Source organism: Scyliorhinus canicula, chromosome 6 (genome assembly GCF_902713615.1).
Source record: "Scyliorhinus canicula chromosome 6, sScyCan1.1, whole genome shotgun sequence".
NCBI classification, from domain to species: domain Eukaryota; kingdom Metazoa; phylum Chordata; class Chondrichthyes; order Carcharhiniformes; family Scyliorhinidae; genus Scyliorhinus; species Scyliorhinus canicula.
Genome location: NC_052151.1, coordinates 169,586,799 through 169,601,908, shown reverse-complemented (window position 1 = coordinate 169,601,908; position 15,110 = coordinate 169,586,799). Strand labels below are relative to the sequence as shown.

The window sequence follows — 15,110 nt, the reverse complement described above, 5'->3', positions numbered from 1 at the left end:
TGAAAAAGTGAACTACAAAGCATTCATGGGTTTACATTGGCACTACACCAGTTAATATTCTCCAGTGCTCAGCCTGCAAGCATAGTGGGTTGGCACCGAATTTTCATGGCCACTACCAGCATATCTCAAGATGTGTAGTAAATAATTACCATTTAGATGGAATATTTTCATTAATCCCGCTATCTTTGATTTTGGTATCACTGTTCCCACTGCCTTAGCCACAGGTATTAAGTTCACTAATCAGTGCATTCCTAAAGATCAGTAGACCCAGTTCTATTCAGGCAGCCTATGGTAACTGTAGTCACTGATCTCTATTTGGGCAGGAACCTGGGTACCTATAATTTGCCTTGATGCCCTGGATGAAAAACAACAAACATCAGCCAAAGTTCTGTCCTTCTACCACTTCTCCAGAAGTAAATCAGGTTGACCATGTTCATATCAATGGATAATCATATTCTCCATCTCACTGTCCAAGATCATGCACAAAGAATGACTATCAAGACAAGGTACTGAAGAACTGCTAGGGCTGTGGAATGGTGCCTTAGCAACACTGACCAACTTCAGGGGAGGGGGGGAAAACTGGAAACAAAAAGACATTTCCTCAGAGTTGGTACCATTTGCAGTGGAATCTTTATTTACGTGTGCTAAACAGGATTTTGCACTTTTGCAAAGTTACCAGCAAGAGCGTTAGAACAGCTTCAAGGAAGCCTCAGACTCTTCATACTGGAATAATCTTAAGAATAATCAGAATAATTGAAGATTTAATCACCTTAAAACTAACCTATTCCACATTTTAAGTATTTTCTCGATATTGCGCATTAATATATTTTCTCTAAAAGGACAATCGCAGGGCAATGGCAAAAAAGGCATTCGTGGCTAATTGGATCGCTTCTTCAAAGAGCTGGCAGGTGTAACAGCCAAATAACCGTCTTTGATTGTATGAGTTTTCACAGAGATAAGCACTATCCATCCAGTAACTAAACCTATATCTTCTTTGCCCTGCTAAGCGCTCATACATAAATTACAGAAGTGTCAGTCATGAGAAATAGTGTAGGAGGTGTTGTATTTTGGTTGAGACATTACATCAATGCTACATCTGCCAGCCTGGGTGTATGTAAAAGATCCCATGGCACTACTTCAAAAGGGCTGGGAATTTTACCCTGGTTTCCTGGCCAACTTATCCCTCAAACAACATCACAAAAAAAATCAGATTATGTGGTCATTATTGCATTGCTATTTGTGGGTGTTCGCTGAGAGCAAATCAGCTGCCATATTTCCGACATTTCACTATGTCATTGTCCATATCAACTATATCAGTGACTTTGCACTTAAAAATTGGCTCAGTACACTTTGAAATATCTGGTGGTCGTGAAAAGTGTCTTATAAAACCTTGTTGTCTTTTTTGGGTGATGAAAATTTACCCAGAGACACAATACAAACAATAGATTGCATAAGAATGTTGGTAAAAAGGTGAGCTGCCTTCTTGAACTGCCGCACCCAGATACATCACATGCTGTTAGGAAGGGAGTTCCAGGATTTTGACACAGCAACAGTGAAAGGACAGTGATACAGTTCCAAATCAAGATGGTGTAAGACTTGGGAGGATAATTTCCAGATGGATGTGTTCTCATGTATCTGCTTCCCTTGTTCTTCTAGGTGGTACAAGTCGTGAGATAAAAATGTGCTGTTGAAGGAGCCTTGATGAATTGCTACGGTGCATTTTGTAGATGGTATAGATGGTGACCATGCATTGGCGATGGAGGGAGAGAATGTTGAAGATGGTGGATGGGGTGCCAATCACGTGGATAACTTTGTTCCAGATGGTGTCAAACTTACTGAGTGTTGTTGGAGCTACACTCATTCATCACACTCTTGACTTGAGCTTTACAGGTAGGAGGCAGGCTTTAGAAAGTCAAGAGGTGAGTTAATTGCTACAGAATTCCCAGCCTCTGACCTACTCTTGTAGCCACAATACTTATATGGCTGGTCCGGGTCAGTTTCAGTTTCAGGTCAATAGTAACCCCCAGGATCCAAAAATAATCAAAACATTTTTTAAAGTTCATCCATCTATAGAAACTGGTGTGGCATCTCTGAGATACAAAATAAAATAATCCTTCAACACAGGACAAGAGGATATAGGAATGTGAGGTCAGGTCAGGGAGATTTGGAGTGTAAGGGGTTTGGCTAAACATATGAAAGATGGAGCAGATAAGCAGTTGAACAGGAATACAAAACAGCATTAATTCTACTATTTACCACTCTGATCAGTATCCACACAGTCAGGGATACTGGTCAGAGAACTAGAACCCAGATGCTAACCAATGCTCCCAGTGAGTATGTTTTTTTTATTGGTAGATGTAATTATTCCTTGCACAGTTAGTATGGATGGAACCTTAGAGGAACAATGGAGAATGTGGATGGAATGTTGTCTGAGCAGATGAGTGGGACATTATTAGTCATGGAATGAGAGAGGAAGTAGATTTATAAAGATAACATAGGAGTGTGCAAGCCTCAACAAAAAGACAGGCAGAGCTGTGGGATTGGCATTAAAACGAGAGATCAAATATAATCTTGTGAAAAATCAATAGGCTCCACCTTTTTGGGAAGAAAAACAGAAGGCCATTCTGCTTTGTGTTCCACACTTCTTGAGGGAATAAGTTTTCTATATTTTAAATAAATTTTCTATATTTTATTTGCTACTAACAGAATAAGTCATGAAAATGTATCTGGCACCAATGGAAAGTCCTACAGCTCAAGGTCAAATTAGAAATTTAGACGTCCTTGGAAGAATGCAACTTCTTCTGTCAAGTTTGCTTTTAAGCATAGAGACCCTTCACAACCACAAATTAGATTGTGAAAAAGGTAACAACGTGATCAGAACCCAAAAAGAATACTGTTTTCAAAGGTAATTGTCCTTCCTTATCCTTCAGTAGATGTTACATACTGGAGTGAGATAAAATTGGAATCAGCAGTGTAAAAGTGAATGCCAAATATGGTCAATCTGGAATGAAAGATGACAGATAAATAAAATGATTGAATTTCCAGTCCAAATGATTGTGCTCAATCATTGCACAGTTGCTATACTCAGTGACACTTAAATGTCTCACAAATCTGCATGGGCACTAACTCCTCCCTGTGCCTTGTTTGTAAGGAATCATGCAATTAGATAGAAGGAACCATAACATCAAGCAGAAACAGCCTGGGTATTTATCACCATTAATGAGGATTGATGCACAAATGTGCCCATGACATTTGTTATTGCTTTTTATTCAAAACATATGTTCTGAACAAGGGACAAACAATTGTTTCAAAATTGTGCTTTATGTCGCTCCAGGGTCCAATTTACTCTGCTCAAAAAAACCTGGAACGCTGTTTCAATTCCGGCATCACATCGTTGCTAAGGACCCTCAGACCTCTTCTAAAGGCCTTACCTACTCTGCAGCACTTACATAGATACAGACGATAGGAGCAGGATAAGGCCTTTTGGCCCTTCGAGCCTGCTTTGTCATTTATCACAATCATGGCTGATCATCCAACTCAATAGCCTAATCCTGCTTTCTCCCCATAGCCTTTGATCCCTTCTCCCCAATAGCTATATCTAGCCGCCTCATGAATATATTTAATATTTTAGCATCAACTACTTCCTGTGGTATTTAATTCCACAGGCTCACCACTCTTTGGTGAAGAAATGTCTCCTCATCTCTGCTCAAAATGGTTCACCATTAATCCACAGACTGTGACCCCTGGTTCTGGACACACCCATCATTGGGGACATCCTCCCGGCATCAACCCTGTCTAGTCCTGTTATAATTTTATAAGTCTCTATGAGATCCCCGTTCATTCTGAAAACTCCAACGAGATCAATCCTAACCTAGTCAATCTCTCCTCATATGACAGTCCCTGGAATCAGTCTGGTAAACCTTTGTTGCACTCCCTTGAGAGGAAGAACATCCTTCCTCAGAAAGGGAGACCAAAACTGCACACAATATTCTAGGTGTGGCCTCACCAAGACCCTGTATAATTGCAGCAACACATCCCTGCTTCTGTACTCGAAACCTCTTGCAATGGAGGCCGACATACCATTAGCCTTCTTTACCGCCTGCTGCACCTGCATGTTTACCTTCAGCGACTGGTGCACAAAGACACCCAGGTCCTGCTGCACACTCCCCTCTCTCAATTTACAACCATTCAGGTACTAATCTGCCTTCCTGTTTTTGCTTCCAAAGTGAATAACCTCACACTTATCCAAATTATACTGCATCTGCCATTGATTTGCCCACTTGCCCAACCTATCCAGATCATGCTGTAGGAGCCCAGCATCCTCGTCACAGTTCACCCTCTCACCCAACTTGATATCATCTGCAGACTTCAAGATGTTACATTTTGTTCCCTCATCCAAACCATTAATATATACTGTGAATAGCTGGGGTACCAGCACCGATCCCTGTGGCATCCCACTAGCTACTGCCTGCCAAGTTGAAAAGGACCCATTAATTCCTACTCTTTGTTTCCTCTCTGCCAACCAATTTTTTATCCACCTCAATACACTTCCCCCAATCTCATGCGCTTTAATTTTGCACAATAAACTCTAAAACGGGACATTGTCGAATCTCTTCTGAAAGTCCAAAGACACCACATTGACTGGCTCCCCCTTGTCAATTGTACTGGTTACCTCTTCAAAGAGTTCCAACAGATTTATCAAGCATGATTTCTCCTTCATATATCCATGCTGACTCTGACTGATCCTCCACTGCCTTCTAAATGTTCTGCGACAAAGTCCTTGATAATGGATGCACGAATTTCCCCCACTACTGATGTTAGGCTTACTGGTCTATAATTCCCTGTTTTCTATCTACCTTCCTTTTTGAATATTGGAATGACATGAGCAACCCTCCAATCTGTAGGGACAGTTCCAGAGTCAATAGAATCCCGGAAGGTGACCACCAATGCACCCACTATTTCCAGAGCCACCTCCTTAAGCACTCTGGGATGCAGATTCTCAGGCCCTGGGGATTTATCCGCCTTCAATCCCATCAATTTTCCCAGCACCATTTCTCTACTATGCTCTTCCCTCTCACTAAACCTTTCATTCTCCAGCATTTCTGGCATCTGATTTGTCCTCTTTTGTGAAGACAGAACCAAAGTATGCTGCTCAGCCATTTCTTTGTCCCTTTTTCGACATTCCCCTGTTTCTGTCTGTAGGGAGCCTACATTTCTCTTTACCAATCTCTTTCTCTTCACATATCTATGGAAACTCTTAGTGCCAGTCTTTATGTTCCCTGCAAACTTACTTTCGTACTGTACTCTCCTCTTCTTAATCAATCCCTTTGTCCTTCTTTGCCGAATTCTAAACTGCTCACAATCCTAAGACCTATTATTTTCTTGGTCAATCTGTATGCTTCTTCCTTCGATTGGATACTATTTCTAATTTCCTTTGTTAGCCATCGATTGGCCCTCTTATCCCCTTTGCGTTTGTGCCAGACAGGAATGAACAGTAGCAGCAGTCCCCCCTGTGCATTCCTTGAATGCTTTCCATTGCCTATCCACTGTCATTTCTCTAAGTAACTCTCGCCAATCTATCAAAGCCAACTTATGCTTCATATCTTCATAGTTCCCTTTATTAAGATTCAGCACCCTAGTCTCTCAATCAGCTACTTCATTCTTTATGGTCGTACATCCCCAAGGGGTCTCACACAGCCAGATTGGCAATGATTCCCTTCTCATTACACAGTACCCAGTCTAAGATGGCCTGCTCTCTAGTTGGTTCCTCCACATATTGGTCAAGAAAACCATCCCGTATACACTCCAGGAATTCCTCCTCTATGGCATTGTGACTAACTTGATTTGCACAATCTATGTGAAGATTAAAATCACCCTTGATCACCAATGTTCTCTTATTACATGCATCTCTAATTTTGTATTTAATGCCATTCCCAACATTACCACTGCAGTTTGGGGGTCTATATATGACGCCCAAAATGCTTTTTTGACCCTTGGTATTTCTCAACTCTACCCATACAGACTCCACATTGTCACAGCAAATATCCTTTCTCACAATTGTGTTAATTTCTTCTTCAATCAGCAGTGACACGTCACCACCTTTTCTTTTATGCCTGTCCTTCCTAAATACTGAAAACCCTGGGTCATTCAGTTCCCATCCCTGGTCACCTTACCGCCATGTTTTTGTCATCCCAATTATATCATACCATTTTAAATCTATCTGCGCAATTAGTTCATCCATTTTATTGTAAATGCTCCGTGAATTAAGGCCCAGAGCCTTTAAGTTTGTCTTTTTCACATTGTTTATCTTGCTCCCAATATTTTTCTCTCCTGCCCTGTTTGAATTTTGTCCTTGGTTTCTCCACCTATCACTTTTCTTATTCACTTTTCTACCTTTTGTTTTTGTCCTTGATCCCGCTTTCTCAGACTCCTTGCATAGGTTGCCATCTCCCTGGCATTTTAGTTTAAACCCTCCCCAACTGCTGTAGCAAATAGACCCCCTAGGACATCAGTCCCAGTCCTGCCCAGGTGTAACCCGTCCAGTTTGTACAGGTCTCACCTTCCCCAGAACCGGTCCCAATGCCGCAGGAATCTGAGACCCTCCCCCTGACACCATCTCTTCAGCCACATATTCATCCAATATATCCTGTCATTTCTACTCTGGATTACTGCGAGCTCAGGGGAGATTCAATAAAGGTCTTCAAAATTATCAAGGCTTTTGATTGAGTGAATGAGGTGGAACAGTTTCAACTGGCAGAGGAGGGGGGGTGGTGATGGAGGTTGAGGGGGCAGTCAATAACCAAATGGCACAGCTTTAAGGTCATAAGCAAGATAATAAGATTAGAATTTATTTTACACAGCAAGCTATGATTTGCAGTATACTGCCTGACAGAATGGTTCAAGCGAATTCAACGGTACCTTACAATAGAGAATTGGAAATATGATTCAAAATAAAACAATTGTAGGATTATAGGGGAAAAGCAGGGAAATGATTAACTCTATCAAAGAGCCAGTACAGGCAGGATAGACTGAATGGTCTTTTTCTCTACTGTATTGTTCAATAGATTACCAGAGCCAAAAGTACTCCACTGAGTAGTTAGGTAAATCTAGTTCAAATCGATGCACTAAAAAATAGGTACTTTGCTGTCAAAATCAATTGTTTAAACAGAGAATTTAGTGTGGAATGAGCCTTTTTCAATTGTGTAAAAAAATGAAGGATACAATTAGTCTGGATATCCTGTGAGGTTTCTTGTAATCACTCACTGTAACCTTGTTTTCTTCTGCTCTCTTACCAAAGCTAAAAAGTAATGTTTTGCTATCTACAATACTGCAGAAGTATAGCTACCATATTGTAGTATTACTATCTGTCCTAAAGTCTTTGGTAGATAATTGATGACCATGGATACACTTGGTTTGATTGGTTCAATATCCTGAGGTTATATTCAACTACAGTTCCTTAAGGTCAAAAGGTGATCGCTGAAATGAGAAAGTTCTTCAGAAAGCAGAATTGTATTCTGTAACCTCATGACTCAGTGATAGCTCTCACCCCCACATTATTAGCAAGTCAGGGGATTAACAATGATTTGGTGAGAAGTATAGGAGAGCATGCCCGGAGAAGCAACAACACAGGATTGCATGCATGCTAAACAGTGGAATTAGCTAACCATTGGCAGAGCAAAGTGATTCCACAACCAATGATTTGATCAAAGACATCCAGTCCTGTCACATACAGTCGTGAATGTTAAGACAGTTAGGCAACAAAATTAGAGTTCGGGGAGGCTCCATGAGCTCAGCATGAGTCAATAATCGGCTTGAAGCATTTGCAACTATCTTTAGCCAGGATCTCCGAGTGGATGATTAATCTCAGCCTCCTGCTGAGGTCCGCATCATCACAGAGGCCAGTCTCCATTCAATTTCATAGATCATAGAATTTACACTGCGGGAGGCCATTCGGCCTTTCGAGTCTGCACCAGCTCTTGGAAAGAGCACCCTGCCCAAGCCCACACCTCCACCCTATCCCCATAACCCATTCACCCCACCCAACACTCAGGCCAATTTTGGACACTCAGGGCAATTTAGCATGGCCAATCCACCTACCTGCACATCTTTGGACTGTGGGAGGAAACCGCACCCGGAGGAAACCCACACACACACGGGGAGAGCGTGCAGACTCCGCACAGACAGTGACCCAAGCTGGGAATTGAACCTGGGACCCTGGAACTGTGAAGGAATTGTGTGAACCACTATGCTACCATGCTGCAAGCTTGTTTCACTCTAAGTGGCTGTAGTAAATGGCTGAGCACACCTGGACTGCAAAGATTATTTGTTCTGATGACATCCCAGAAAGGAAGTAAAAAAATAGTGCTGAAGACTAGTGCTTCAGTTGCACTTCGAGCTGAATTATTCTCGGCACTGACATCCACGTCATAAATTAAAATGTTGCCCAGGTATTTGTGGTGATGTGCATCACTGTAAATACATAAGGGGTTAATGTAAATACATGTAGACTAGCTAGACACTAGAGGGAGCACCAGAGACATGACACACACACACACACTCAACCAATAGATCAGTTAGATAAGACACGACCAATGGGCATTCACGATACACACAGAGGTGACACGACCACAGGAGGGCATTACACCAACCCAGATATAAAGGACACCACACACATGATCTGCCTCTTTCCAGTGGAGACAGTCAGTGAGTATAGACACAGGGTTGATTCAATATCACTCCCACCACATGGATTGTAGCAGACTGGTTAGTCAGTCTGAGTAGCTATAGAAGGATTAACAGTAGTGTTGAACTGGAGTAATAGAAGTGTAAATAGTTTAATAAACGTGTTGAAGTTATCTCCACGTCTGAACCTTCCTTTGTCAAGTGCACCACAAGGAAGCCACTTATGCTACGCTTAGAGCATAACAAGACAGTATTTTCATGTCCGCAAAAAAGTAGGACAAATCCAATCTGGCCAATCATTGCTCCATTGGTCTACTCTTGATCATTAACAAAGTGATAAAAGGCATTGTCGACAATGCTATCAAGAGGCATTTATTCAGTTTGAACCGGACTGCCGATGCTCAGTTCGGGTTCTTCCAGGACCAGTCCAGACCTCATTACAACCTTGGTCCAAATTTGGTCAAAAGAATTTAATACCAGAAGTGATTGCTGAAGGTGCAAGCCTTGATATTAAGGCAACATTGATTGAATGTGGAATCAAGGAGCCTTAGTAACATTGAAATGCATGGGATCAAGGAAAAGGTCTACACTGGCTTCAGTCATACCGAGAACAAAGGATAATGATTCTGGGTGCTGGCGGCCAATCATCGCAGGTCTAGAGCATCATTGCCAGTTCCTCAAGGTCATGCTTTAGGCCCAACTATCTTAGGCTGTTCATCAAGACTCTCCCTCTAACATAAGATTCAAAGTTAGGATGTTCACTAAGGTTTGCAGTGTTAGTTCCATTCAGCACTTCTCAGGGAGGTAATAAAGCAGTCTCTGCTCACATGCAACAAGCCTAGGATAACAATCAGTTTTGGGGCGATGAGGGGTAAGTTACATTCATGCCATACTATGACGCTCTCCAACAAAGGAGAGTCTAAATATTTTCCTTTAACATTCAATGGCATTACATCACAGAATACCCCACATCCTGGGAAAGGGGGGGGGGGGGGGGGGCGGGGGGGGGGGGGGGGGGGGGGGGGTGTCACCATTGACCTGAAACTCAACAAGATCAGCCAATTCAACACTGTGATTACAAGAGTGGATCAGAGGTAAGTATTATGTATTACGTAACTCACTTACTGGCTTCCCAAAGCCTGGGCACCATCTACAAGATACAAGTCAGGAGTGTAGTTAAATAGTCTCCACTTGCCTTGAAGGTTTACAACACTTAAGAACCTCAAAACATTTCAGGAAGAAGACATTTGCTTTGATTGGTACCCATCCGCTACCTTAAATATTCACTCCCGCCACCATTGGCACACGGTGGCAGTTGTGTACCATCCACAAGATTCATTGCAAGAACCCGTGAAGGATTCTTTGACAGCCCCTTCCAAATCCATGACCTCTAACACATCAAAGCCAAGGGAAACAGATGCATGAGAACACCACCACCACTTGCAAGTTCCCCTCCAAGTCACATTCTGTCCTGATTTGGAAAGATATCACAACTCATTCACTACCACTGGTTAAAATCCTGCAACTCCCTAGCTAACAGTGCCAGGAGTAGACCTTTACTAAAAAGTTATCAAGAGAGAAAGTCATCACCATCTTCTGAAGGGCTATTAGGGATGGGCACCTAATGTTGGCCTTGTCAGCAATGTCTACTTCCCATGAAAGAATGAAGCATTCCACCAATCTATGACAACATGAAAGAAGTTTTAATAATTAGAAATAAAAGCCCACCAGTGCTACCTCGAACTTGGCCAAACACAGATTGCAATCTTGAAACTTGAATTTTAATGTTAGTATTGGGAAACCCCCATTTAAAATGTGATAGTGCATGATTCAGATTTAGTTAATGATACCAAGTAGCTGTCTTTCAATGAAAGATGATGACCATGCATTTATATTTAATAGAATTTTTTTTTACTGTAACAAATTAAATTAAACTTTATAATATTGCAAAATCTGTTGATTAGATTATAGATAAATAATGTACTTGTCAACAGTACACTATTTATCATGTACTCAATGTTTCCTAAATGCAGTACAAATTAGAAGTAAACTTTCGCAAAACAGTTTTACACATGCATTCATCATTGGTTGTAACATTTTCTTTCAGCACACCAGTTAATGCACAAATAAAATGGCATCAATGAGAACACGTTCAACACAAGTATGCCAAAATCTCAAATCAATTCTTCGAATGGGATTCTTTCTGCATATTCCAACAATATGAAATGATCCAAGTTACTTCAAAGAGCAAAATTTAACTGACAAGAAAAATTATTCAACACAGGGGAGGAAAACTGGTGATTGTTCCTTTAAGGGCAATGCACAGAGTAAGGGTCACCTGACTTGAGTGACCAATCGGGACTCAGAGTGGGGAATCACCCCAGTGGGTGGACTTCTCTCAGGCAGAAGCATTCCAGAACTAGCTGCAACCATGCTGCTGCTCCTGTAGATCATTGTAAATAAATACTTTGTTGTTCACTAATGAAGTCTCTGACAGTGCATCATTGCAAAAATACTTTGCACCCTGTCACAATAAAATCATTAATGCTCTTAATAAACACAGACAAGGACTTCCGGTGGTGGCCATGGAGTGAGTGGTTTTTCCCCCACATGTATTTGAGGGCAAAAGATGCATGGATCAGCAGCCACTTTGGAGCAGGAGAGCTTTCATGGTTCGCCACAGATAAAGATGGTGGAGGGCAAGGGGGGGGTGGGGGGGCGCTCGCTGCCCGCCCAGTGGTCAGCAGAGCAGCTGGTGGAGTTCTTGAACAACAAGTTCCACCAGCAGAGGAAAGAGGCCCTGGAATATCTGGCCATGGATAAGGATCAGGTGAGATCTGGGATTGACCGAGTCGAGCAGAGGCTGGAGTCCCAGGGCCAACAATTCAGGAAGTGGAGGAGGCTGCAGGGAAGCTTGAGGAGCAGATGGCCTTTTTGGCGACGGAGTTGGGAATGATGTGAGAAAGCCAGAAGATGCTGAGGGAATAGGAGAACTGCTCCAGGAGGCAAAAAAATAGGATTAATGGGATGTCTGAAGGCATGGAAGGTGCTGTGTATGTGGTGAGTTTCTAGAGAAGCTAATGGGGGATGGGGCCTTTATGATCGGTCTCTTAAGGTGGACCGAGTGTAGTGGACACTGAGGAGGAGGCTGCAGGCGGGTGAGCCACCGAGGTGTGGCTGCATCGCATTTTGGATAAATAAAAGATAAGGAGAAGATCCTACGATTGGCAAGGCAGACCAAGAAGTGTGCTTGCGAAGGAAGTGAGCTGCAGGTCTACCAAGACCTGGTGCGCAGTTGTCAAAGAGAAGGGACGGGTTCAACCGGATAAAGGCTGCCCTCTTTGAGAAGGGGGTGAAGTTTGGAGTATGATACCTGGCCCGTCTGTAGGTGACTTTCCAGAAAGGGGAGTTTTATTTCGACATGCCAGAGGAGGCAATGGAGTTTATGAGGGACACTGGGCTGGGTGGAGTGTAATGACAATGGACTTTGGAGTTTTGTGTGCTTCTTAAATGTCTGGGGGTGGGTCTTTTGGGGCAGTTCTTGGCGGGGGAGCAGCGATGGCAAGTGTGCCTTTTGTTTGGTGATTAGGGTAGTCAGAGTGAGGGGGAACTGGAGGGAAGGGTAGAAGTTGGAGGTCCTGGGTGGGGGCCACCATGGTAGCTAGGATGGAAGCAGAGGGTAGCCGGGAAGCAGGTGTGGGGGGGCGGGATGATGGGGTTGTTTTTTTGTCGAAGGTGGGGGCGGGAGGGGAGGGGGGTGGGTGTGGTTGGTGTGGTGCAGTTGGAAAGGAATCAATGGCAGTGGACATCCAAGGGTGGGCTTGGAGGGGCGCATGATGAGCTGGGGGCTGGCACAAAAAGGGGTATGGCTGATCGGCAGGGGAAGGGGGTGGGGAGCCCCCAACCAGACTGGTCACGTGGAACATGAGGGGGTTCAATGGGCCGATTAAACGGTCACATGCGTTCATGCATTTGAGGAGTCTAAAGGCGGATGTGACATTTTTTCAGAAGACGCACCTGATGTTGGGGGATCAGACGAGGCTGAGAAAGAGATGGGTGGAGCTGGTGTTTCATTTGCGACTGGATGTGAAGACGAGGTTGGGGGCGGTGTTGGTCAATAAAAGAGTGGCATTTGAGGTGGGAACATTGTGTCTGATCCGGTGGCGGGGAAAGTATGTGATTGTCAGCGGGAAGTTAAAGGGGACGCTGGTGGTCCTGGTAAACATTTATACCCCAAATTGTGATGACAGGGATTTTATGAGGTGGGTGTTGGGGAAGATTCCGGACTTGGACTCACATCAGTTGATTGAGGGGGGGGAGGATTTCAATGTGGTCATAGATCCGAGCTTGGGGTCGAGTCCGAAGTCGTCGAGGATATCGGCAGTGGCGAGAGAGATGAAGGGGTTCATGGAGGGGGTTGTGGTCTGTGGCGGTTGGGAGACCGAGGGCGAAGGAGTTTCCATACTTCTCCCATGTGTACCGGCTGTACTCGCGGATTGACTTGTGATGGACAAGGCGCTGCTGGCCGACTCCGAGTAATCGGCGATTGTGGTTTCCAACCACGCCCTGTATTGGCTTGATTTGCAGGTGGCTCAGGCGTGGGGGGGCAATGGCTGCAGTGGAGCCTAGACATGGGGTTACCTGCAGGTGAGGAGGTGTGGGAGCGGCTGAGGGCTGCCATTTGGGCCTACGTGAAGTTAAACGACACAGGGGGTGTCACATGGAGAAGGCACAGCAGGAGGACAGGGTAAGGGCGGCTGATGAGATTTTGAGGGTGGACAGGGGCGATTCAGAAGTGCCGGAGATTGGGTTGTTGAAGGAGAAGCAGAGGCACCGGTTGGAGTTTATGCTGCTTTCTGCAGGGCAGGCGGTGGGACAGTTGCGGAGGGCCAGAGAGGCTGTGTATGAGTATGGGGATATGGGATGTGGCAGGGGGATTGGTGTCAGGGGGGCAGACAGGCTGTGGTTGTTTATCAAGTTGTTTTAGTGTTCTTTATTTTGGGTATATCTGTGAAAATGCCTTGAATAAAAGGCGAGTAGGCTGTTGACTCATCAGTTTAGGAAGCAGGAAGCGGAGTGGGAGATTGGTAGAGTTAGGGATTTTAAGGGAAAGTGGATTTTGTCAGGGCCACAAAGAATCCAGCACAACTTGAACGATAGAAAGAAATAAAATTTGTTTACAATAACATACATATACACAATAGCAGCAGCAACTTCCCTTGCTGCTCACTCTCCTCGAGCCAGTTCCAAACTGGCCAGCTTTATTTATGCAGGGAATCTTCTAATGATTTCTCCAAACCCCCCCCCACATTAGGGAAAGCTCATACTCCAAAAGGATTGTGGGATTGCCATTAGCCCCCAACCAGTGGTAAGCAGGCAGATTTAAACATCCCTCCCCCCCCAAAGTCCAAGGAATCCACCAAAGACCCTGGCGAAGGAGGGCGTCGGACTCGTTTTGCCGCAGGCTGGACACCATTTGCACAAGGCGCTGGATCGGGTGGCATGTACCGAGACGGAGAACGGCGCTTCCATGATGAACGGCGTAACAGTTGTACGCCGTGGGCCGAGGATTTCCTCTCTAAGGCGTCCTGTGTCTCCATCTCGGAGTCGGAGTCCGCTGCCTCTGTCATCTCGCCGTCTCTATCTCCACGCGGTTCTGCAATGACCAGCGCAGGCTTTGAGTGTGGCACCAGAGGAAGATTGTGAGGAATACTCTCCACTGTGTCTGGTCTCTGTGGCTGTAGAAATGAGCTCCGGGGACGGGGAATCTTTGGAAGAGATGGTCTTTTGGACCGAACATGGTCTACATGTTTGCGTTGGAGATGACCCTGGGCTTGCACCTGGTAAGAGATAGGGCCCGTTTGGCAAAAGACTTGCACAATGGGCATCCAGGTGTGACCAAAATGAAAATGTTGGCCCGGAGTTATGTCTAGTGGCCAGTCCTCGCCACCGACATTGAGAAGGTGGCCCACAACTGCTCCATTTGCCAGGAGCATCAGAAGCTTCCGCCGGCACCCCAGCAAAATTCCGAACAAACACTGGGTCACCGGGCGCAAACTGCCGAATCGGCCGATGCCGAGAAAAACCATGTCCCTGGCGTTCTTGTGTGCGGCGTACGTTTGTGCCAATGTCCGGGAAAACCATGCCAAGGCGGGTGCGAAGTCTCCGGCCCATTAGGAGTTCTGCGTGAGATACCCCAGTCACCACTTGGGGGGTGGTCCTATACGAAAACAAAAAACGGGCCAGTCTTGTGTCCATTGACCCGGAAGACTGCTTCTTTAGGCCTCGTTTGAATGTCTGCATTGCACGTTCCGCCAACCCATTTGAAGCCGGGTGGTAAGGGGAAGTGCGGATATGGCATATGCCGTTCATCTTCATGAACCTCGCCAACTCTTCACTTGTGAACGGAGTGCCGTTGTCTGTGACCA

At 44.7% G+C, this 15,110-nt stretch overlaps 1 protein-coding gene across 1 annotated transcript in view; it reads right to left on the bottom strand.

Annotated features, from left to right (window-relative positions):
• The window catches only part of LOC119967641 (CUB and sushi domain-containing protein 1-like), a 2,889,858-nt gene that overhangs the window by 422,855 nt on the left and 2,451,893 nt on the right, over positions 1 to 15,110 (bottom strand). The gene's annotated exons all lie outside the window — the stretch shown is intronic.